Genomic DNA, 25,994 nt, shown 5'->3' on the forward strand with positions numbered 1-25,994 from the left:
CACAGAGAAGGGTGATAAAAATGAAGAAATAATGACCTTATAATGTATATTTACAGTACAGAATAGTGATCTACACTGCCACCATCATCCAGCTTTTCAGTACTTGAGTTCTCAGTTAGATACCATCTATTAATGGGAAATATACCCAAAAACTTAAGTTTTACCTTGGGAAAGGACTGTTTCTAGGATCCTCCTATGAAACCAGTGAAATTCTTATTTATATCCCACTTAGTGCTTTAGATGGGCCATTTCTCTAGATCCATTCATTTTCTTTTAGGTTATTTCTGTTATGGGCTGATTTGCTTTGTCTTTGCACTAAATGGGATGTAAAACTAAGTGCTACTGATACAATTTCCTTGGGTTTATTTGTTGCTTTTTTCCACCTTGCTTTTTTAGACAGCAGATGTATTAAGAGAAGATGCACAGCATACTAAATTATTATTTCATTGGAAGAACATAGTGTTTCCAAATTAAGCAGTTCAAGATGAAAGAATGAGAGTATTAAAGTCACAAGAGCAAACCTTAACCTGTCCTTTTCCTCACAAACATTCCAGCTGTCAGAATGTTGCCATCTTTCATTAAATGCATCTTCATCTATCAGCATATGGACATATTGAATGAATGAACATTAGCCCCTAAACACTTACTCTCTGATTGTATTTGGAAGTATAAATAAAAATTTCAAAATAGGGAAATTTAGTAATTTCAGTCATCACTATTACACCTTAATTTATTCCTCTAATTTTATCTACAATGTAATAGTGACAGCATTAAGAATAGAAGTTTAGCCTCCAGCAATCCACTTTCAGTTTTCATGGATACCATAAAGAAATTACCTGTTTCCCCTTTTCTTGTATGAACCATACAGGTACTGACTCTATGATTAAGCAGATTTCTCCACTACCAACAAATGAAGCCCTATTTGTTTCTCTTTAATTGCAATCGTGTAACTAAATCCAGTAGCATCACAGCACAGTCTGAATGGAAGTCAGGCTCAGAAACTTTGCAACCTAAACATCAAAACTAAAAAACCACTATTCAAGTAGGATGGGAAGACATAGTATGATGTAGCCTCATGTCCCACAAAACCTCTGCACACAATACTGCTTCACTTCAGATGCACAAAAACTGATGCACTGCACAAACCAGGCCTGCAAGCATGGTGTGCCTTCCAAACTGTACTTCAAACCTCACTATATTTAATAGTCCTATACCAAAATGCCAAGTATTTAAAAAAAATCTGGCCAGGTTTACGTACTTAAAAAACCCCAAAAAACGACTGAAACACAGGAGCATGGAAAAGTGTAACATTAGAAAGTTCTAAATCCAAGCTGCACTTCAGGAGTGTAAAGAGGGATTAGTGACGAGCTGTGATGGTGAACTCTTAGAACAGTCTAAGAAGTGAAACTCATTTCAGCAGTGTCTGCTGCGCTGTGAGGCTTAATTGTAGCACCTTGCCTTCATCAACTGGAAAAACTTTTGCCGTGCTGTTTGCAGACAGGGCTGCCAACCATGCTGAGTATCCTGCATCACACTCTGGGAGGAGCTGTGTGCAGCAGAGACTAGGAGGGATTCTATAGCTAATAGCTAATGCTATTCTGTTTAAACACTAGAGAAGTGGTTGTGACCATGCTGACCTTAAGAAAGATGTATGGAAGAGTTCATCAGTGCTAAATTACTGGAAGGAGGGGAGGAAGGAAGGAGAGAAAGGAAGGAAGGGATTTCTGAAATACTTTGTGAAGCTTACCTTGATAAACGCTAAGGAGAAATCCAGGTATTTTTGTCTACACACAGAAAATTGTCTAAATTGCCTGGAAAAACTCATTGACCCTGTCAGATTGTGTGAAGCTTTTGATCACACACAGCCCCAGGCTCTCCTGCATCTTGCTCAGAACACATAGCTCAGTGGAAAACCCCAATATTTCATTGTGATAAACACTACAATGGAATGATGTTTGCACTGGCATGTGTGGGTTGCTCCTCTTTAGGTGGCATGGGAACATTATATTCAGGGGGTTTTAGGTGTAAATTTACAAGCACCACATGCAAAGAATTTTAAGGTTTTGTTGTTCAATTATTTTAAGTAGAACAATGACAACATCAATGCTACAACAATACAAATTAATCAAACAACAAGAAGTAAGGCAATTAAAGCTGAGCACTTCTGCAATGCATATTCAAGAGCCTGAGTAATTAGGTGTAACTGCAGAAAGACTTAAATGTCCTTTTCTGTATATCTATGAATTCCATTTCACTGAGAAATTGAGTAAATTATTTTTGTGGATGATTTTGGATAGCTACAAAAAATTAAGGAAGAAAGCTGGTTCTGTAATTTAGAGCATGGGATGGGACAGGGAAGTCTCTTCAATCTTCAGATTTCCTAAGTAGCTCGAGGCAATGACTTAAATTCCCACCTGTAAAAAGTGTGGCAATCCTTCTGTGTGCTTATCTGGGCTAGGAGGAAATGCATGTTAAGAATTCTCAGACAGAGCATAGAAATGAAGAACAGCATCACTCCAAGGATACAACTACAGACCTCACCCTGACACCAGTGTTCCATACAGCATTAATTACATCAGGGTTTTATAAATAGAATTTACATAGGATCCTTACCTGAATGCATGTGGTTTGGACTGTAACTTTCTCTCTTAAAGGTGTCATTGTGTGGAGAAAGATCAGCATCATTTATCCTCTTGTTACTCTGAAACTGCCAGTGGGCCTCTGAAATGGGGAGTAAACCACACAATTAGAAAATTATCCACTGCCAGCTTGCTATTATCCTATGGCTTCTCTAAAAAGAACAAAAGGTGTGCCACACTGACAGCACTTTACAGGCAATACAAGGAGTTCTCAAGAGTTTCCAGCAATCTTCAAAATAGATAACAAACAGGAGATAATTTATAATGTGGCAGGTAAAGATAAGGCCTTTAAGGAACACATAACCAATGTACTTAGTGTACAGCCCTAGCAGTGAAAATCCCAGTAAAACAGTGGTTTCTTAGACTGAAGATTCCAATCCCATAAACTGGGGCTTCAATCTTCATAGAAAGTTGTATTTCTGTAACAAGCATATTAACACAAGGGGACTTTTGCCTCCAGGCTCCCATTGTTAGATTATTCTTTATATTGGATTGTCACAGAAAAGGCTTGTTTTCTTTTTAACAAAGTAAAAGATCTGAAAGATGATCAGCAGAAATTATAGATAGGAACACAAAAGAAAGTCCACAGGATAACATTTGGATAAAAAGGCATCAACACTTTGTAAAAAAATCTTGAATGGGGAAAGAGGATTCCTCATATGAAAGCTGAACAGGGCTCATAGTTGATGGATCTTTTCTGCTTGAAATACTCAGGTCATTGATATTAAGTATTGCTTCTGTGCCTCTTTGAAGAATTTCAGTGTTACACAGGTGCCATTCACACTGAGAATGAGGAGATTGCTCTGGTGACTTTGTCCTTCAGCCAGCAGAGCCACCAAGGCCCAGGCGCTCTGCATGCTGCTCCAAGGTACAGGCAGCACTGGGAGGATGGAAGGAGCATCCTCTGCCAGTCCCTGCCACAGAGCACGAGGTAGTGCTGGGATGGTGCCACACTTTCTGAAAATGCTGTCAGAAAATGAAGGTGTTGTTTCCATCTCAAACACAATTCAATAATTAGACAATGGAACTCATACTGCTGTCAAAAAAGTTTTGGCCAAAGGTTAGGAAAATTTCTGGTGAGAACATTGTAAAGGGAACTTAAAATATATGTCTGCAAGTGAGAAGGAAACATTCTATTCTTACTCTATAATTATGTGTAGAAAACACATTACAGGGTTGTACCTCAGCTAGTGCTCCATGAACGGTGACAATGTTGTAGTGCATTCACCCATGTTTTCTGTAGTTGCATCACTAAGGAAATATTCACTGTAACTACAGATGGCTGCAAACACTGTATCAGAGACCCAGCAAATTATTCACCCCACTTCTAACAGGCCAGTAAAAGGCACAGGTTCAAAAAGCTGAATGAGTCAATAATAACTACCTGCTGTGAAATTCACCTTACCATTCTCTTTTTGCTTACAGTTACATAAGGTTTACCTTCATGAAGTGAATTAAAAGGTTACCTGCTTTCTGCTAGCACTGTTAAATATTTCAGAAAGCACCCAAATCTCAGGAGTTTTACAATGCCACGGCAGTTAACACATTCTCCAGTGCAATGCTTTTTTTTTTTTTTACACACCAGGGCATAATGGCTCAGCTGTAGAGCTTGAATTTGGACTGAGGAATTTTACTTTCCAACATTTTTTTCATCTTCCCTGTGGATGTCAAGCTGCTTGTTTTGCCAGAGCCACATCCTACATCCAACACAAAAGTGGGAAATGTGTGTAGTGCTCCAATTCCACACTCCCAGTCTGGAAACCACTCAGTTACACAGCATAAGATGTTTTCTTGATGCTCAGGTACTGAGAGTGAAATTCTGTTCTTGGATTTCTCTCCTGGGCTGCTGTCTGCTGTAGTCACTTGCAGGGTCTGCAGTCCTAGCAGACTTTCTACTGGAAGTCAAATTTTACAAATTCCAAATCTTTCTGAACCTTTATCTTTTTTGTGTTTGCTAATCAAATAGGGAGGGCTATTATAGAGTGTGTCCCATGTCACAAGGAGAAAATTCATTTCACTCTTTTCTTAGAAGAGTTTAACTACTGTGGGGGAGAACATCAAAAGTCACTGGGAATTGTATGATTCTGAAAGGGAAATTTGAAAAAAAGGACTAAAAAAAATTTCCTTCCATCTAGCATTAACACATTCAAGGAGAGCAATAATGTACAATCTTATCCAAACTCAAAGAGAGAGACACTTTCCAGTATATTCCACACACGCATTCACACCATGTTTCTTAAAAATAAACAAGTGAAAAGTAAAAAATGCAACTGCCAAAGGAAGGTTATTTATGTGCAAACTGTACCAGAGAAATTAGTCAAGGGTAATTCATGCATGTGAAAATATGATTTCCAACACTGCCAAGGTCAATAAGACCTTAGGGAGTAAATGCTGACCACATAAAACAAAGATGCAGTTTTGTGGAAGTTTTGAAGACAGAGTGAAGAGGCTTTAATAGTTTTAAAAAGCTTTTTAATGGCCCAAAAGAATCAGCAATGATACAAGAAGAGCAAATAACTTGTTTATAAAAGGAACAAACCATGCTTGATGTCCTTCTGTGGACTGGATCGCCCAAGCCCAGAATTATACAATTCTCTCCCACATTCCAGAAGTAAGGATCTGATTATTTCTTAAAACTGAAAAAATTAACAAGATGCACCAATCTAAATCTATCCAAACTGCCCTATTGGTTTGCTTGCAAAAATATTTTAAGAAAAAGACAACTTCAGTGACTGGAATACTGATAGGAACATTTCCTGTTTAGCCAAGATGTCTAAAGAGAAATGCATTTTATCTGAAAATGTATACTGGATAGCAAGCTTATATTTTTAATTTAGTTTGCTAATTTTGTTTGGTTTTTTTTAACAATTTCCCCATGGTAGGTGAACAAAAAGCAAATAACTTTTTCTCCCCGCTAAAACAGAAAATTGACAATTTTTCATTTTAAGCTCAGCCACTGAATTAAAGAATACTTCTGCCTGCCTGGCTCCCCACACTCCTTTGGTTGCCACTGTAATATCTGAAAATCTCCTGTTTCAGGTTGCCTTTCCAAAACATTGTGTAAGTTAGAGCATACCCATTTCCCACACAGCTCAGATATCTGGGATACATATCTAGTGTGATATTTGAAGATATCTGAAATCAAAGAGAACTTTACACCAATCTTTAAAAAGAACTCAGTTTGCACTATTAAAAACTGCTTGAATTACTAACAGGAGGAGTTTGTGCCTGAGTCAGACTCTTCTAAGCCTTAAACAAAGATGAATTCTGAGAGCTGGCAATTAGAACTCTGTGTATTTATTCATTTGTATTAATAATAATTAATAGTATGTTTTTGAATGTTCCTGTGTTGTATAATTACCTCATATTTTAGAAAATACAATCCATGACAGCATCCTGATTTTACTACTAAAGGTATTTAAACCATGTTTTAGGTTGCTTCTGTGTAGGTAAACTGCTAAATTTCCATAGCCCCTTACAGCACAAACTCTTCACGGCCTCATTCTCCCTTTAACAAATTCCAAACTATTCCTCTTCTCTTCTTGGACACTGCTCTGCCACCTAGATATCAGGGAAAAAAAAAAAAAAAGGTTGACCAGACATGCAGATTTCTCTGATTAAAGGATAATTAACCTGGCATAATCAAAATTTCCTCATGAGCAAGCAGCAGAAGTCAGAATAGTGAGACCACAAGGATGCTGGGAGGCAAATGCAGGCAGATACTTTGGGATCAGTTGGCCACAGGCAGAAGAATGGAACCTAAAGTCTTGCAGCCAATGGAAATTTGCTGTCAAAGGGTGCAGGAGGAAAATAAAAAAGGCAAAGAGGGAAAGCATCAGCCAAACTGCTGCACTCTTCTCCCCACAGTTATGACTCCAGGCAGAAGCTGGGTAGGTGGTTGTGGAGTTTGTCTCTCTCAGAAGCAGCAGGACAAGTCTCATGGCTAATCTTGATGTCAGAGACACTTGTGTTTCTGCATCAATCCTTCCTATTTTTTAGCCTTTTAAATTTCTGTGTTTTCATTCATTTCCCCTATTCCTTAGTCTCAGAACCATTCTGGAGTCAGAGCTTGGAGAATTTATTTTAAATTTCCAAAGAGTGAAAGAACATTTGATTTGACATAAGCACAATTTGATCAGCAAGGGTGGCAGTGATCAAAAACCAAGTGCCACAGTCCCCTAGGGTTTTTCTTATACAGGTGTGCACTGATTCCTATTCATACAAGACAATGAACTGAACTTCATAAAGAGGAAGTTTTCAGAGCCCCCTCAGTCTGGAGAGGGTGAGAGTTTGAATAAACTGCATGGAAAGCACAGATAGAAGATAGAGTAAGACCCCGTTACACTTATCACAGCCACTGGTGTCCTGGTAACGCCTCCGTGAAGAACATGGAACACAGCCACAGCTGTCCAAGAATTCTTGAGCTGCTTGAGACCAGACCTGTACACAGTTGTTTCCCCACATAAAATTTCTACCTTGTTTTCCTCTCTGCAGAGAGGGAAAAGAAGCTAAAACATGAGTCCTCTTCCTTGAGATGAGTTGGTAAAGATCAAACGGTATTTGCATGAAGTTTCCAGTGAAATTTTGCCAGAGGACAAAGGGCTGCATGGGCCAAGAAAAACCAGAAGCTCTACAAGTGTAGGAGGACTGTGTTTGTTGGCTGAGTTTGAGAATAAATTGAAGTCAAACTAAAGAGCTAACAGAGCTGTTTCTCAAGTTTTATTTTATTATTTTTTAATCCCAGCACAGCATGCAAATAATTTGTTATGGACTTGAAGAGGAGAAGCCAAGTATATAGTATTGTGAAACTGAAATCCTAAAATAAAATATTTCAAGTTAGGAGACCTGTAGATGGTAAGCCCAAAACACTCTTTACATTCAATTTTCTGGCTTGATCACAAGCACTCTTGCTTCCTGATATATTTAACCAAAATATGCAGGTATTGCCTCACATGCACCTCCTTTGGCTTTTTCCAATGCCTATAAGCCTGTGCAGAATGTTTTAGAACATCACCAGACTTTAGTACCAGCAATATCAGTTTCTGAGGGCTTTTTTGTTTAATAGAGCGCAGTGAAGATTTCTGTCTGTGGATGCATCTGGAGGTTGCTGGAACATTTTGACTCATGTTCCCAACATATTCTCATAAAACTGATCAGCTGCTCCCTCCCAGCACACACCACTGTGAGAGAGAGCAAAGTAAAAGTATATAAAAATAACATATAACTCATTGAGAGGAAGAGCACCGCATTTTCTTGAGCCACTCTGTAGCTCTGGGAGTTGGCTGTTGTTCTTTCCCTTAAACTCTTTGCTGATCTCTCATATCCACAGCTTTGAGAGGCTTTCCCACAGGGCATGCAAGGAACACACTGCTCTCCACGGATCCATTGGAAACTCATGTGGGGCATTTTCTCAATCTGGCATAAATCCCTTAGCATGGTAACACTGCCCCACCTTCCCAATGGCTGGGAAAATTCACATTATCTTCCATGAGCATTCAAAAAAGTGCAGATTTGATTGCCCAAAGAAACAGGCAGAAATAGAGGTATATTGAAAGGAGTTTTACTGCTATGGTAACTGATCTGAAGTGTTTCAGAGTCACTTCAGACCAAGTTCAGGATTTACACAAGGAGAAACAACAAGAAAAAGTGTAATAGCTTGTATGTTCTTTTCTTATCTTTTTAGACCAAAGTGTCATAAAATATTGTATTTTATAGGTAGGAGTAATAAAACCAAAGGGGCATGGCCAATTAAAATGTACATTATTTTAAGAGATAAAAGGCAGATCAATTAAATGATGTTTCAACTCATCTACTGTAATTTATATTAGCAGAGATTCTGTCCCTAAATATTAAAACAGAAATCATGACACTTCCTTTCTCCCTCACAATTTTAGACTTTAGAGACAATTTGCAGCTCAACAGCACAGAGTTAGAGAAACTCTGCTTTATGCTGCTTCTGGGTGATAGCACAGCTATCCTCTGCACCAAAATAACTCCACAATTGTGTGGGTTTTCTAAAAGACAGAGTGAAGAATAACAACCTAACTATAAGCACAAAGGCAATTTTAGCTGAGTAAAATACAATTACACCAGCTAGAATTTCTTTTGGACATGATTAGTAACAAACGTTCCTTGTCCTATGAAAATGTGCCAGGAAATTTTAATTGACTGCAAGCATCCAAGGCTGCCATTAAACACATCATCTGAAAGATTAATGTTTTTGGCCCACACTTAACTACCATGTAACCTGCTTTATGGTTTACAAGATGGAATGACTTTGTTTTACATGACAGTTATTGGGCCTAATTCTGCTCACAGTTATGCCAGTGAGAATTTTGGAGCAATTCCATTAAATGCAATGGCTCTATAAAATAAGAGTAAAATTAGACTCTGGCCCACCATGCAATTTAATAATAACTATTATTACAAGTTAGGCCAGATTCTGCTTTCCCAATTGTTAGCAAGTGACCAAGCACTAGATACCACATTCTTCTAAGACAAAAGGTGCCTGGATTAAAACTTGGCCCTTCCACAGACAGCCAGGCTCCCATACCTTCTCTGACATGACCAAAGGAGATGAGACCACGGCAGGCATGGATATTCCCTGCCACTCTGGGAGGAAGGACCTCATCGTGAAAATGCAGAAGTGAGGAATTCAGAAAGGGATTTTTTGTTAAACTAACATTTGCTTGCAAGTCAATTCAGGATTACAGATTCTCTCTTTTAAAATCAAAAGTTTGAGTCACTGCTGTTCTAAAACCTGTAATTTTAATAAATATTCAATTTGGATGCTTTTGGACAAAAGTAGATATAGAATTCACTCACCAACTGTGCTGTAGGAGGTGAGCCCAGCATTAGGTGACTGCACAAGCCACTGTACCTGGCACAGCTCTGGTCCAGACAGCGGGAGAGAACAGGAAGCAGAAAAGGAATAAGATGCTGTATCAAGAAAGACACACAGGCATTTGTTCCCCTGCTTAAGAAATGAGTTAAATTATTATTATTTTCTTGGGAAAATCACATTCGGAACAAGCACAAGTGACACTTGTCCTCTCCCTCCTGTTTCTGGTGTTCCATTAGCACATACTGCTCATTTCTTGAGTTTTTAAACTGTAAACTGTTGCTAACCAGCAGCTTTACAAGGACCACATGCATGTGAAAAGCAGTGCTTCCTTCTCAAGTCCACTGACAACCAGATGACTTGAAAAAGTAGGTTTCTGTCTATTACAGCACATGTACAGGTTGATAGCTTTCAAACGATTCCATTTATGTTAGAACTTGTAAAGTGATAGTCTATTATTTCATTGAAAATCAAATGTATTGAGACATTTCATACTGCTTTCCATCTTTATCCTGTTTTAATATTATTTTAACTGTGATTTGTGCTATCTAACAACTAAAAGTTATACAAAATAATTGTACATTACATCCATTGCATAAAAATTATCGGTGTTTATAAAACAAGATTGTTTTATTAATAAAATACACTGGGAAAATAGAGCTGCCTCAACAGCAAATGTGTCAGGTAAAAATACAGTGATATAGCTTGAATTTCTACACTTCAGTGCACCTCTTGAGGGTGTGAAATGCTTAATTGATGGTAGCATGCATTATTCTCCAAATCTTCTTTTATATACCTATTTCAAGTATTTGATTATTGCCTGGCTAATAATAGTTGCTTCATCAGTTGAAGAACAGACCAGAGAAGAGAGTGTAAATTGTAGCATGCAATTGTTCCTTGGCTGTCACTGAAAATGTGTGGCTGCTGCCATATGACAACCTTCCCCTGCTCCCTGCAGCCAAAGTTTCATGGAACAGCAATGAAAGCTCTGGGAAATTGGGAAAAACACCCAGAGACCAATCCCCCAATCCCACCCCATTAATTTTTAAGTGCACAGAATTCTCCAGAGGACAGAAAAGCCCACCTGGGGCCAGTGAAAACACATCACAGCAGGCACTGATTTATTGGTGTCGGGAGCTGGGTGGCAAAAGGGCTCTGAACCTTCCAGCCTCACTGCTCATTGCCCCTTTCCTTGGGCTCCTTCACCTTGGCCACCCAGACACCTCAGGGAGACAAATTTTAGTTGCATCCTACCCTGAAGATGTGCAGAACGGCATGTGAATTGAATCTGGAAGAGGCCAAGGAGAATAGCAACCAAAACCCATTTCTGAGGCTGTGCTATGTGAAGGTGAGTCCTGAGAGCAGTTCTGTGAAACAGAGCAGTGAGGGGCTTCTGAGCCAGCCACACAGAGATGAGTGTGTTGCAGAAACAGAGGGACTGAAATCCCAAAAGCTGACCAGAAAAGAGCAAGATATGGAGGACCTGAAGCAGAAAGTTACTCTTGGAGTCTACTGATTTTACCTTTCTGCATATTCAGCAACAGTCTTCAAGGGAAAGATAAATGGAAAATGTGGCTTTTGAATTGCATAATAAGTGGCTCATCCCTGAGGCTCCAAAAATTTTAATGAAGTAACACAAACAGGAAGCATTTCAACTGCTCTTCTTCCTCTCTGGTGTCAACAGGGCCCTCAGAGTGAGGCTGGAAGCACCACTGGCCCGGTGACAAGGACTGCACAGGTTACTGGGGACAGAAGAAAATGGAAAAAAATGTGTCTGTACTTTCCTCAGTGCCAGCCCACATGCTCAAACCACCCTGCCCCACTGCTTGCTACCCCCACTCAGCACACTCACAAATTACTGAGGGCCATTCTGCAATAAGCCAATTGTGTTATCCAGCCCTTTAACACTTAGAGAAGCCTTTTTATCCAGCAACAACATAACAGGGAAGGTGCCAACAGATCCAAATGGGCTCTGCAATGATTTATTCATCCTAGGCTTCTAAGCCCCTTTTCCTCAGCATTAGTGCTAAGATTAATGTGTCCCACCAGTGCTCTGCCAACAGGAACTTTAATAAAAGCAAGAACAACTAGTTGGCCAGGCTTGCTTTCTGCTTAAGGTTAGGACATAATAAAAACAGCAGCCTACAAAGACTTTCCCTTTAATTTACTTATTACTTGAAATAATGAAAATAATTTAATTCCATTTAAATAAAACACACAGATTACAGGATCATAGGTACACTATTGCCTAAAGTCAATCATTAGTCAATTTTCAAAAGGATAAGAGTAATATATCTGCATATTTTAAAAGGTGCATATGCATCTTAAAACTTTCTAAAAACTTAGTGCAGACAGGTGTATTTGACCCAAAGCACACAATTCTTATTATGAATGATGCCAGATGCATAGTGACAACAGCTGAAATCCATGACAGACATGGTGCATCTACAAACTAACACTGAAGAATTTGTTGGACATGAAAGAATAATTGTTCATATAAGCATTGCCAAAACTGTGCCCCTTTTAAATCTGTTTATCCCCACCTAATGCCAGGGGCAATCAAGTGTACCAGGACAATAGTTTCAGCCCTTAAATCTCCAACTGCCAGCAAATCACAACAAACTGAGCTAGATTTTGCCCAGGATGACTTTGGGCTTAAGAACACCCTATATCTTCAAATCTCCAATTTCACAATTCAAGTGCAAGGTATGTCCAAGATAACTTGCAGAATACCTAACAAATGCTATTTGAAAATACAGCAAATTAAAAAAAAAACCAAAAAAACCCCCCCCCAAAAAAAAAATTAAAACCCAACCCAAACCTCTGTTCTACAAGTTGCTGAGAGAGTTTAGTGAAATTCCAACAAAGTGCAGTGTAACAAAATCACCTAAATGGACTGTGACTGATGCTGCAGACTGGGCATTACACATCTGAATGCATAAAGTGTATTCTTTTGGCAACTGCAAAGCTGCCTGAGCCATTTAACAGTAAATTTTGAAATTAAATCCCAATCACATTGCTATACTACAAAATCTATCCATTTCTACCTGAGACATGTTTTAAGATCTTTTCCTTGTGATCACAGATCTTCCTGCATTCTTTACTAGAAAAAGTACAAATGTGTGCTCACATACTTCTCTTTTCTCCCTTCCCATCCCCATTTGTACCAATTGTTCACCTGGCTCGGGCACAGAAGCTGCAGAATTTCTGGGTGGTGGTAATGGGTGAGTGGAGCAGAAACTTCATTTCTCCCTAAAAGGCAGAGGTCGCTCAGCTGAAAGAACAGAAAGGCCTTTTATTCCTATAAAGAAAAGCAGAGGAAAAGGCTCTTCACAGTGAAGATGAAAAATATTTTATTTGAATCCTGGGAAGAACTTGTTCTGCTTACACTGGAGAATGGTCTATTCACAGCACAATTTGAATAGCCTGTAGCTTTTCAAATGTCCAGAACAGGCAAAAAGGACACAATTTTACATTTATTTTTGTTTTCAGAAGTTATCTTATTATCTGCATGCATGCCAAACCAAGACATTTCATGTTATCCCATTCAAATGAGATATTTAAAATTTTTAATCATCTCAGGCACTTAGATTTTGAACTTCACCTATTTGGCCATTATCACAACAATAATGCAGCATTGCCTCAAAATTTTAATGATTACTTGCATACTCTTACAAAAAGGAAAGCTCTGGCAAGAAAAAATGTAAATCTTATCTAAAGGTCTTTTCATTTTTTTCATTTCATGAAATGTCATATAATCATTTTGAAAATTCTCAAATATTTTCTAGAAATGCAGGGATTGTAATCCTTGAATTGCCAATGACTTTTCTCTGCAAAAGGCAAATGCTTGCAAAACAAAAATTATACAAAGTTCGCTGGTAATGTAAGTGAAATGTTCTATGTCTAGAGTTTTACTAGAAACACTACATAAATCAGTCAACAATGTAAAAATTGAGAACTGTAAAATGTAAAACTGACATTCAGCACAGAGAAGTTTCAAAGAGGTGCAATTATATAATTTCTTTAATCAAGGGACACAAGCAATATCACAGGACATATCTCACCTAACCACAGGGGTGCAGATTTGTTTAGAAATACCTAGATTTAAAGCCAGAGTTCTCAGTTTACACAGTGCTTAGTGAATACCGGCAAAATGGAAATTCACAATGTCACAGTCAGAACAGATTTCCTACATATAAATTTCAAGCTTTTCATTATAAGCTTTACATTTTGTGAAGACTCCCACTATCAAGCTAAATTTTAGCTAATTTACCTATTTTTGCTAATTAATAAATAGTAGCAGACACAGTATTGCTGATTTTAACCTGACAACAACAATATTTTTTTCAAATTCTGAAGTAGGATTTTGTTGCTCATAGAAAGCTGAAAAGAGATGTAGACCCACTGAGGCCCAGTAAAATTATTTATTCCATCTTTTGCACCGAGCCTGGAAAGAACACAGATAAATAGCTTGAGGAATCAACCTACCTCTAAATTTGATTTTACCAGCTGAAACTACAACCAGTGGTTTCTTGTTAAATCCTTTGCTCATCGGTGTTTGCAATAGTGGTAGAGCAAAACTCTGGTGTTTTCTAACAAAAGGTTAATGGCCTCTCCCTTCCTACACTGAGCTGTTTTCTCTTACAAGTTATTAGGTTTTGTTGGAAGGAAAAAAAATGCCATCCACAAATCCTATTTTATTTCCATGCCATCTTCACCTCTTCCTTTCACCATGGCCGTTCTTTTGCTCATTTGCATTCCCTGTCTCATGCTGCCTTTGAGCAACAACTGAAGACAATTTGTCCCTGTTGAAAGGCCCCAGATTTTGAGAAAGTCTGATTATGGATCCGAACATGGTGAAACCAATCACCGCTGCACAGCCCCCCAGGGATGCAGCAGCCAGGCTGGGACGCCTTTCAGTGTGAGCCCACTTGAGCTTCAGAGTTGGGAGCAGAATGGGCCTGGCACCATCAGGATTATTTCATTTATGGGGAGGAGATCATGCAGGCCTCTACCCAGGGTAAGGGGGAGCCCCACAATTATTTTTTTCTGAACTAGTTAAACCATTTCTAATTAATTATGATGGTTTCAGCTAAAACTTTCCAGATGAACAGTTCAAGCTGGACCCAACACTGAACAATCATTGTGTTATAGAAGTGCTTGGTGTATTCCAAGTCCTAACTTTTGGATTCAATGAAAACACCAAAAAATGAGCAGCATATGTTATCTCAATCCAGGAGATTTATAAAACTCCGATATCTTGTGATTGTGTTGCTTCTTTGGCAGGATAAAAATTCCTTTTCACCCCCTTCACTTCTGCAAAAATCCCCCCTTGCTGTGTCTTAAAAATGTCAGACATACTTTACTGTTTCCAAATAAACACATCATTTTTGGCAGAATTAGTAGACAAGAAAGGTAGGGGCATTGTTGTTATAGGAGTTCATATAAAAAGCAAATTTTAATGTTTTAAAATTTAAGACTTTTCTAAAGTTTTAAAATGCATCCTCCCTGACTCCATCTGTACTATTGTCAAAAGCATTATATAGTGTCCCTTTGGAAAAGTAAATCTGATTAATTAGCATCATTTTCCATTGTAGAATTCAACAGCTATATCAACAGCCATAGATTTTTCTTAACACATATTCTATTACTGTTTTCAGCATTGTCAAAATCTAAAATTATTTGTTGAACCATCCTTTTCTGTGCATTGTTTGCAAAGTTCATCAAGTGAACAGAATTTTCCTTACAGCGTTCTTACAGAATGATACTGAAACACAGCTTTTATTCAGAATTGCTCTAACACTGTATACAAAAGCAGGATTGCTTTTAAGAAGTTTTATACATAAAGGGAAAGACAGAAGGAAAAACTCTAAAGAACTGAGAACATGAAAATGCCAGAAAACAGTTTCTGCTGCACTACTTCAGCTCAATAGGAAGCTTCTATCATTTGTGGTAGCAATGACATTAAAACAAAGCTGCTCTCAGAGCTGCCTCGTGAGTCTGTGGTGATTCCAGCTGCAGCTCTCCAGCAGAAAACCATCAGTGCCTGGCAACAGCACCTGGATATTGACTCTGTCACTCTGCTTTAGGTTTGTAAGGAAGGTGAGCAGCTGGAAGCCGCTGCCCATAGAAATCCCCACATCTCACAGAAATTACTGCCTTGAAGGCACTGTTCTTCCATATCTTTGCTGCTTTCAGCTCACAGATAAATAAAGCAGGGCTACAGCTCTTAAGCAGCAGCAATGGACCCTCTCTGGAAGGGATTCACATCACCAGCTCCTCCTGGTGCCAGCTTATCAGCCCATAGGAATAGCTTGTCCTGCCTGCACTGCACCAGCTTAGGGCTGGAATTGCAACGGCTGCAGTTTTTAGCTCTGGAAATCTAACACCTTTATTTAATATTCACTTCATAAAAACAATTTCAGAAGTCCCCTGGCACTCTGTGCAATTTCAGCTAACACATAGTTCCATTAAAAAGTAAGCGAGCAAAAGTGTGTGTTTACTTCCATATTAATACCCACAGAAATTCTTGCAGAAGAATAAATCAGAAAAAAATGAAGAAGCATACCCTCACAATGTTTATTTGCTTGTAACAAAAAATGCAGGATTTCAACATTCACCAGAGCAACCATAAATAACATGGCCATCTTTAATTTGGCCTCCAATATCTGACCAACCTTGATTTATCCACAGACAAAACCAAGCATCTCTAATTTGCTAACCAATCACTGCAATTCTTTTCTTACCAACCAATAATTCTGCCATCTCTAATTTACCAATAAATAATTCTGCACTCTCAAATTTACTAACCGATAATGTGACCAATTTGCTGACCAATGATTGTGTCAACTGGTAATAGTGCCCCTAGCAAACTGTAATTTGCCAAGCAATATTTGGACCTTTTCCCCCCTAGCAATAAAGAACTTTAGTGGTCTTTGATTCAGTATCTACTGCATTGCTCTGAAACTGCTTAATGTCCACAGTGAGGTTTTTTTACAAAGTATTTGCTTTCTGAGGGGATATTTGTTTACACTGACCGCTTAAAAATTGCACGGATATCTCTTAAATGTCCATGAACCAGAGTATTGTTTTCTCTTCGAGGAATATTAACATTTGAGGGAATATTACCATTTCTTTTTCTGTCTGCAGTACTCCTGGGCACATTGCTCAGTCCCCTGTAAGTGCTGTTGTCATCACGCTGGGATTTGGCGACAGCTCCACAGCTCTTGGACAGCGTGCACTGGTACAGCAGTGACACTGCTGGCCAGCTCTGCCACCCCCTGACCTTACCACCCAAGCTGATCCTGGCTGGGCAGATATTTGAGCAGAAAGAGTTCATATGTAAAGCCTTGTGATTGATTTGTCTTTTCTAATTTCTACATCCCTTTGGTTGCATGAAAAAAATGGGTCTTGAGTTATCGGTTCCTTTAAACAATAATAACAGAGTTTTGAAGTCATGTAGTAAATTCTGACATCAATTTTACCTCCAAGAAATGTTACCAGTTTTGTGTCATTTTACTAGTTCATATTAAAGTCATTAGCTAACACAACATTAGCTCAGTGAGCAACCACTCTAACACCATTTTACAAGGCGAGTCTACAGAGAACAAGGGCATAGCAGGAGGGACCATCAGGGCTGAAATTAGTAAAAAATTCTGGACTCCAAGTCACCAGCTCAGAAGGCTACATAAAATAAAATATTGCAAAACAGAATAGAAAGAGAGGCATGGAGTTTAGGCTCAGGTCTATGCAAAAAGAGAGTATGTGCACCAGCTCGTTATATATTATTCCTTATAACCAACCTCCTAATATAGGTTACAAATCAATTTATTGCATATCCCAGGAAAGAGTTCAGAGAAAGATTTATTCCAAAACAGAACATGATTTTGAGATTTCTAGTTTTTACAAGAAAAAAAAATTAAAAATACAGTAGACTGGAAGCACATTCTAAAGCTGCATAGCAAGTTCCCTTCTTTATCCTTTTCTTTCCCATCTTGTGGAATAAGCACAGCCTAAGCAGCACCACTGCTTCTCACTCTTTTCTTCCTGAAGTATCCTGGGTTTCTTGAAAGCAGAGGCAGAAATGCCATTCTGGGTGGCTATTCCTTTAGAGGAGGTTGTGAATAGGGAGAGTTAGCCAAGAAGGAAAGGGAGTTGGCCAAGAAGGCAGGAATTCCCAGACACCCAGAGGTTTGGTGTGTTTAATGTTCTCTCAGTGCTGGAGGAACAAGCAAAGTTGCACTAAAGCTTATTTCTGAACCTAGCTATATGACAAAAAATAAAACATAAAAACTCACCATAAGGATAAATAACTCTGATGATGGCTTCAGTCATGCCTGTAGTAAAGATTTCAAGTAGCCATAACATTAGAGGGGTTTCCACAAAAATATTTGGTTTATAAGCTTCGACTTGTTCAGTTTTCAGGGACAAGCATTTCATTAGCCAGTACTGGAAAGATTAACTCGAGTACAAAAAGCAGCACTGTTTAGCTGGAGAGCCTGAAAAGTAGGTGTGATGAGGCAAAGGCACTAAGAATGTGTTTGTGTGCATCTCATGCTCATTTAAAGCAGAAGAGGATAGGAAAATGCCTTAAGTAGGAGATGGAAATTGCAGAGGCACAATGAATGTGAGAGCAGAGGGACAAGATATAAGTCAAGAAGGAAAGTGGCAGAAAGCAGGAATATGCCTACACCTTGAAAGATGGAACAGGTCTCTAGATGTGTACAGCTGCCTGGTTTTCACTTCAAGGGAAAGTGAGCATGAGAAGAGAAAAATGTGCCTGTTCAGGAGCTCCTCAGTTTGTTTTACAGTATGCACATGAGTACATCCACAAGGTTACAGGGAGGAGTAAAAGGAGAAGCATCAAAGGATAAAACACATTAAAAATATATGTTATAACCACAATGTTTTACTCTGGGAGGGAGCACGAGGATTGATGCAGTGGGAAGACGGTTTTGTCTTGTCTGGTTAAATTTTCTACATTAGAGGACTATTGATTTTCCTAAGTATATAGGATACTGTATATACCCCATTCTGCTGCCCTTACACAGGTTAATTCTTTTATCCATTTCAAATGCGGTCAATCAATAACAGTGATCAGGTAGGTTGTGAAATTGCCTGGAAAACACATCCACAAAGTAAACCCAATACATTGGCCTGTCTATGTGACTTAAAGCTTAGCACAGCATTGAAAATCACTAATGGAACACTGTGCAGTTTGTTCATGCTACGAGCAGTCAGGAATCATGCATAATGTAATAGTGCATCTGCTAACAGCAGCTCACACAAGCTAATTTAATCTTGTTTTACACTAGACACAAGGAATTAATCTTTAAAGCTGCTCCCGTGATTCTCTTTGGCCCTTAAAATATCGAGGGTCTTTCCACCTCCTCATTTACAATACTGTAAAGGGATGCATTTCAGTTATCATCAAGTATTTACACTTCATCTACATTAGCTGGAAAATGGATGCAACTCTATAATTTATCAGGCTTGAAAATCACATTGCTGGCCCAGTCCAGAAGCTGTGTTTGTGTTGTCACATCTTAAACCAGTATTAACTCTCAGACTCTACTGGGAAAGTTAGATCTCCTAAATAATTGATATTTGAAAAATAAATAAATTACCTTTTTTTTAAAATTTATTTCATGATTTCCACAGAATCACAGAATCTGCCAAGCTGGAAGGGACCCACAAGGAACTTCAAGTCCAACTCCTGGCCCTGCACAGGACTGTCCCCAAGGGTCACAACTTGTGTCTGATGCCCCCCAGGACACTCCTGGCCCTCCTGGCTGCCAGGGCACACCTGGGCTGCATTAATCACACAGACTATCTCACAGCTTACCTTTAACAACATTATTATTATTATTGTCTTAAGTACTTGTATTGCTGCACTGCTCTTGTGTGTGCTACTGTGCAAATACTGAAAAAGACAGTCTTCACCCACAATAACTTATCACCCCAGTATAAAAAGAGATACAGACAGAATGGAGAGCATTCAAAGAAAGAAAAAACAAAAAACAAAAAAACCCCACCAATTTTGATGAAAAGTCAAGAAATAAAATACTCATATATAATAAACTTGACTTTGGCAAGATTTCCGCCTGGAAGCTTAATAATCAATTTTTGAACCTAAAGCCAAGGAGAAATTTTAGCAGGCTTTTGTAAGACAACAATGAAACACTTCTGCAAATATTCATGGCAAGCTCCTTGTAAGCATAAGGCAGGCTGACAGGAGAGAAATGCTCACAGGAAGAAGTAACAAGTGGGAGGTGGAAACTGGGCACTCATTATTCATCAAGATTAGTGAGGCATATGATACCTTGATATTGAGAGCAGGATGATAGATAACAGGAAAGGAAAGAGTGAACATGAAAACAAGTATTTTACTACAAGTGTGATGGAGCTAATGGAAGAAAAACAAGGGAGGAGGGAAAGAAATTATCTGGGTAAACAGACTTTACAAAAGATTTCTGATCATACACAAGTGAAGCAATATTCTATTTCAAGCAATAAATTAAAGGAGGATGATGAGAATCTGAAAAATTTCAGGCTGCCGATGGGACAGGACAGACTCTCTTTCAGAAATAGTTTTCTAAAATAATCAACAGGACCAAGAGATGATGTAGACATCAAATATTGGACTACAGGATGGTGACTGAAAGTGACAGCACCAGGATGTTGGACACTGCAGTCAACAGCACATACGTTGAAAAGATTTTTGGTTGCTATAAACAGTTTTCAGCAGAAGTTTAAAACTCTGCTCTAACTGTGATACATTGAAGAACCTGCAAAAAGGGCACCAGACAGAGATGAAGTTGCAGAAAATGGACTGAAATGGAGAAACAAAACAACTCTCATGCAGTGTGTGCAAGGAGGAAGAAAATTTTTCAGGAAGAAGAGAGAAAGAAAGCAGGAAAGCGAAAGAGGTATTTTCAGTTTTTCTTGCAGAAACATCAACTCCAGCAGGATTTTGAGTAGCAATAACATAATGGTGACCTGTACTGTTGACGTAGGCTCAAAAAACATCAGAACTAACAAGAAATGCCTTATGAAAGTCATGTGCTTGCATTTCTGGTAAGATTTGATATTGATCTGTAGGTAACAAGCAAGAAACATGATGAGCTTGCTTGATTATTCAGATGTAGAATGGAGGAAAACACTGCTTTTGTGGCTTATTAGACTGGTGGGAATAGTGGAGTTAGGCCAATGCCAATCTTCCATAATTTTCTATTTCAATTTCAGATTCAAGCCAGCCTTCCAAACCCACTTGGAACCCTCAGGTTTTATTCTGCCTCCTAAGAAATACAAATATTCCCCAGAGCTTCTGGAAAACTATAAATTGAAGTCCTTTGAAGCCTGTTTAAGACCACTTCAGAGGTTGGTGAAGTGTTGCAGTTGGAGCATTCACTAAGGACTGTTCATAAAATACCTCTCTCTGTTTAAGCTTTAAATTTAAACAAGCCTCATGAGATTCAAACCTAAGTATCTCCTGCTCTGATTTATAGTAAATGTTTAAGGGACAAATAAGAAAAACCAGAGAATCTGATAAAGACAATCCTTTAGCAGATACTCACCAATAATGAGAGAAAAAGCACATTCAGCCTACTTGTTAGCATGCATTGATAGTATTTCTTCAAACAGTTTCTGAATATTTGGAAATGGCTCTGACCTTAAAATGTGCAATCCAATGATAGTCAAATAGTCAGTAGTAGTGGAAAAAGAATAACAATAATAAAATTATACAATTTATACTTGTCAACTTGATTCACAATAAGCACAGAAGATCTTTAAAAGGGACTTAAATGTCAACAGGGTGTTATGAATGAAAGAACAGAATAAACATCCATTATGTTACAGAGTATGTGAAAAACTGCATGGAAAATAGAAATCAGGTTTGATTTAGGATTATGAACTCATAAATTCACTTGTACTTCTTATATGTTACGCCTGTCTCATACGGTACTTATTATTTCTAAAGGAAAAAAAAAAGCTCCTAACATCCTGTATAATCATTAGAATTTACTGGTTCCTTGTGTTTCCAGAAAATACTTTCTTGACTTCATTCTCATTTATAATTAATTTTAAATTCCTGTTTGTTTTAAATATAACTTAGTAAATAATTTGAGTACTATTACCTCTGTCTCTACACAAATGTACAGATAAATTATATATAATACATACATCCAAAAAATGCATTAAATATGTAAATGGGAGAAAAGGCAATTTTGAGACAATATATTTAGATATAAACAAACACTTAAAAAGAACATTTAGCAGAATTTCCTTTGAAATGAAACTTGAGACTAGGAATGAGGCCTGAACTGCAAAGCTGCTTCTTTTATGGCCATAAAAGGAAAGTTTAAGTAAACAATACCCTGTTTTTATTTTAAAAAAGGGTAAAAAAAAGAAAAACCATTCTATGCCAAACCCAGTCAAAATGCATTATTAGGGTGTCCAGGAAATTATAGCTTGTGTCCATTAGTCCTTTCAGGGTTAATATTGATGCAGATATTATTTCTATCCACGGTACCATTTATTTGAAATATTATGACTGGGAGTAGCTGCAGCAGTGAATCAAATCAATTGATAGAGCAGTTAGCCCCGCAGTCAAGGCTGCCTTTACACCGTGCAGTGAGCATGAAATATTATGGAGATTGTTCTTTAAAGTGATCACTTTATCATCATTTGTCTGCAGCCCGGGCTGTTCCTCGCTGCCCGGCTCCCCTGTTGGGCTGGAGCTGTCATAACTCAATCAGCCGTATAATGCTGCTCACAGCACCTCCGGAGCAGGTATTGAACCTGTCAAGGGCCGCCCAGGGAATTATACTTATCCACCCTGACAGCCAGCAACACCACTCTGATATTTATGTCAGTTTATATATGTATGATATGTATTTCTTAAATGTAATTAGAAGCCTGTTTGTGTGTGATATATCTGAATTGCCCAGAGCTGCCCATGATTAAGACATTGATTTCTAACCTTGTGCATTACTGGAGAAGGGAATATGACAAGCTCCATCACTCAGGGGGTGCAGATAACCTCTTCTGTCTGTATACATCATATGAAATTGTCACTATTGTTTATCTGTTCCACAAAGTTGACTACAAAGCAACTGTTATTTTAGTTTGCTAAATAAACTCAAAGACTGTAAACCAGATCATCAGCCCCGTGCCTCCAGAGCACTCATGTTTTGCAGCTGAGTTGTTTGGAAGGCCGAGCACACTCTGAAAGCTGAGTGAAGATCACCATCATGTTGGCTAAGTCACTTGCTCTCATAGGCAGCTGAAGCATAATACTTGGATTTAAAGTGTCATTTTTGTATATATCCTACAGGCCAAGCAATAGAAAATACCCTGTATTTCCATTAAAAAGGGAATAATGACTTATAAGGACAAATAAAAAAACAAAGATCCCTTAAAATGAACCACCTCCTCAGGATTATTCATTTATTTTGTTATGGTTTCAGAATGGGATTGTTACACAGAATAGTTACTGTATGTATGACAAGCCTCCCAACTTTTTTTCATTTTAATATCCCACTTGTTTGAGGAGATTATACTTTCTAAATCATTCTTCCTTTCATTGTATAATTAATGCTGAAGCAATTTTTGGGTTTATCTTTGTTGGTTTTAATTTCAAAAAAAAATGAATTTAGGTATTTCTGAATTGCTCCTTAGACAGTTCAGTTCCTCTGCTTCCCAGAATATAATCTGTGTTCATCTATTGAAAATTCCTACTTTTAGAGTTTAAGAAAAATTAAAAAAGATTTGTTTGAAGGTTTTTTAACTCTATGCTCAGGTTTTACCTCCAGTTCCCTCCAAAACCTTATCTCCTTCTGGATGTAGTTGGGGTCAAAAGTTTCAAACTGGATAGACTTCAAGAAAGCATATGCATTAGATTAAGTTTTGAAAAATTCTCTCCATAGCTCTGGTTTTACAGTACAGGATTCTAAGGACATTTCAGTGCCTTATTTTAGAGGATCAGAACTTTCCACATCTCTAGTTTTAACAACAGAGGTGGAGACATCAGGCTGTCACCCATCATCAGCAGAAATCCTCACATGAAGATGCCTTGAAGCTTGCTGAGATCAGAGATTAGGGTAAATTGTATGATCCCATGCCTGTTTTTTTACACCAACAACAGATGAATTCAGAAAAACAAGGAGTCTGCAAATGCTGCTTACAAATCAATGGTATTCATTTAAGTAAATTACCTTCTGGAAAAAACTTCCATTGCAACCTTAATATTACATTACCTGCACTTCATTTTGAGATTCAGGTGCTAAAATGAAATGGAATCTCAGTGAAACAGAAACAACATTAAAAGAGTCCAAAGGATAAACCTGCTGCTCTAGACATATACTGGGGACAGATTCTTAGAGAGTAATCTAGAAAATACCTATTTCACTAATCTCCCATGGAAAACCTGGTTCTTTTCTCACAGCAGCCAAAGGATACCAGAAGCTGCAGTCTGGCACAGACAAAGCACAAGCATTCAAGCTAAATATCATTCAGATGTCATTGTTCTGACCTTCCCTTAATAGAATCCGAAGACCCCTGTAATCCAAAGATCTGTGATGAGAGGTGGGTGGTTTAAATCATATGCTTCCAATGTAATTCTTCCAGATTGTTTAATTTATAATGAAAATGGAAACATATAATTTTGTTTTCTGAGTTACAGCATGATGTGCCTGTAGCTGATAACTTTTATGTAGCAAGAAAAATGGAAAAGGAAAAAAACCCAAGAGAAAATAATAATTTTCCTCACCTCTGTGAAATAAGAGAATTGTGTAAAATGTAATTTTTTTTCTGATTTATTCCACAGAGGCATGGTAGAGTAAAATAAAGTGCAGCTAGGAAAGCAAATAAAATTAGTATAATCTAATGACAAATTAGTGTTTGAATCTGAAGAGCTAAACTTTAAATCTGAAAAGCTTGGGCATAACTTTTGTTGAGCTACATCAGCCATTTTAAGTAAGGATAGTGCCATTAGAAAATAGCTGTATCAGTCAAGGGCATAATCCCACCAGTTATATCTGGCTCCATCAGCTTGAGAGACAAATATTTACACAGCCTATAGTGCTAAATGCTACTGACCCCAGTGACCAGATGGGACAGTCCAGACAATTACTATCAGCTGCCCCCAAAATATCTCCAGCTAATTAAGATCTACTTTCCTACACATGTCATTATGCCAGCTCCACTTTGCAGTGCATTTTTACAATAAGTAGATGATCTAAGATGCATTTAGAAGGAAAACCACAAAACTCACTGAGACCAAATTGCACATAATCTTTCTTAGATCCTCATAAAAAAAAACCCCCTTTGTATTATTTTTGTTTTAAAAATGCTTTTCCAGAAAGGACTCCAACTCTTGAACTAGCAAACTGAGTATCCTTGTTCTACTGTGTAAAGATAAAGGCATGTAAAACTTGAGTTATTACTAATTCTTTGGATGTTGAAAAAGTTTAATCTTCCTTCCCAAATTTTCCAAGATAACTGTAAATGCACTCTTTATACAGCTAAAGGAATTAGGATCCTTTTAGTTTTGAACATGGGGACTATTCAATAGTGTACAGAAACAAATAATTGTGGAGAAAGAGGAACAATTATCTATCACATATAAAGCAAAATTTAATTTTTAACATGTCTAAACCACAACTCATAATTTTTGATTTCTTTCATTTGACCAGCTATGAAATTAGCACTTCCACGGGGAAAATAGGTGCACAGAAATAACAAACTGTCTCAGCTGGAAATGGCCTGAACACCAGTGTTAACTGAAAGCACCACCCCTTCTTTAATAACAGTGATCAAGCCTCTCCTTTCACATCTCCACAAAGGCAGCTCACTGCCAGCAGCAGAGCTTCCCTTTTACACCACTGCTTTGGAACTGATGCAGAGCACAGAGTCCCCAGCAATGAATCACCCTGGTTAATTCCATTCTCTGCACAGAAAACAGACAATCTCATAGTGTTATGTTATTCAACTGCCATAAATTATTGTGTTGTATATAATGCTTATGATGATTTTGTACCTTTAAAGCACTGTACAAAGACTGCAAATGAAAATATTATAGGAATTCCTATTTCTGTTCATATGAAGAAAGAGGTACAGCTAAGAGGAAAATCCTGATTCCCTGCCCTGAATTTTGTCAAATACTCCTAGTGAAAGGTTTTCTTGGGCCACACCAGTGATCTGCTTTCAGACAAGCTGAATTTCATTGTGGTGCCTTAACAGAGATACCCAGTGCCATTTCAAATGCACTTGGGGATCCCATCAGCTCCCCAGATCCTGCCACAAAACAGCAAAGTCTCGTGGCCTGCACACACATGGATTGCTCAGACACACAGCTACAGTCTGGAACTGAATCCAACTTTCTGTGCCAATATCTTGTGTCACAGTAGTAAATTCTTGAATGTGCTGAGTACAGCAGTACCAGTTTTAAGACAGGCCCAAGCCAATACTAATTAGCCAAACACTTTGAATCCTAATTATGTGCAAGAACAGAT

At 38.1% G+C, this 25,994-nt stretch overlaps 1 long non-coding RNA gene across 1 annotated transcript in view; it reads right to left on the minus strand.

The window, feature by feature from the left end:
* LOC131089340 (uncharacterized) overlaps positions 1-25,994 on the minus strand; it is a 120,506-nt gene that overhangs the window by 20,305 nt on the left and 74,207 nt on the right. The window contains exon 3 of the long non-coding RNA XR_009115242.1: positions 2,614-2,721. This is a non-coding gene — a long non-coding RNA (uncharacterized LOC131089340). The remainder of the gene's footprint in view (positions 1-2,613; positions 2,722-25,994) is intronic.

This window comes from Melospiza georgiana, chromosome 14 (genome assembly GCF_028018845.1).
Source record: "Melospiza georgiana isolate bMelGeo1 chromosome 14, bMelGeo1.pri, whole genome shotgun sequence".
Classification (NCBI taxonomy): Eukaryota; Metazoa; Chordata; class Aves; order Passeriformes; family Passerellidae; genus Melospiza; species Melospiza georgiana.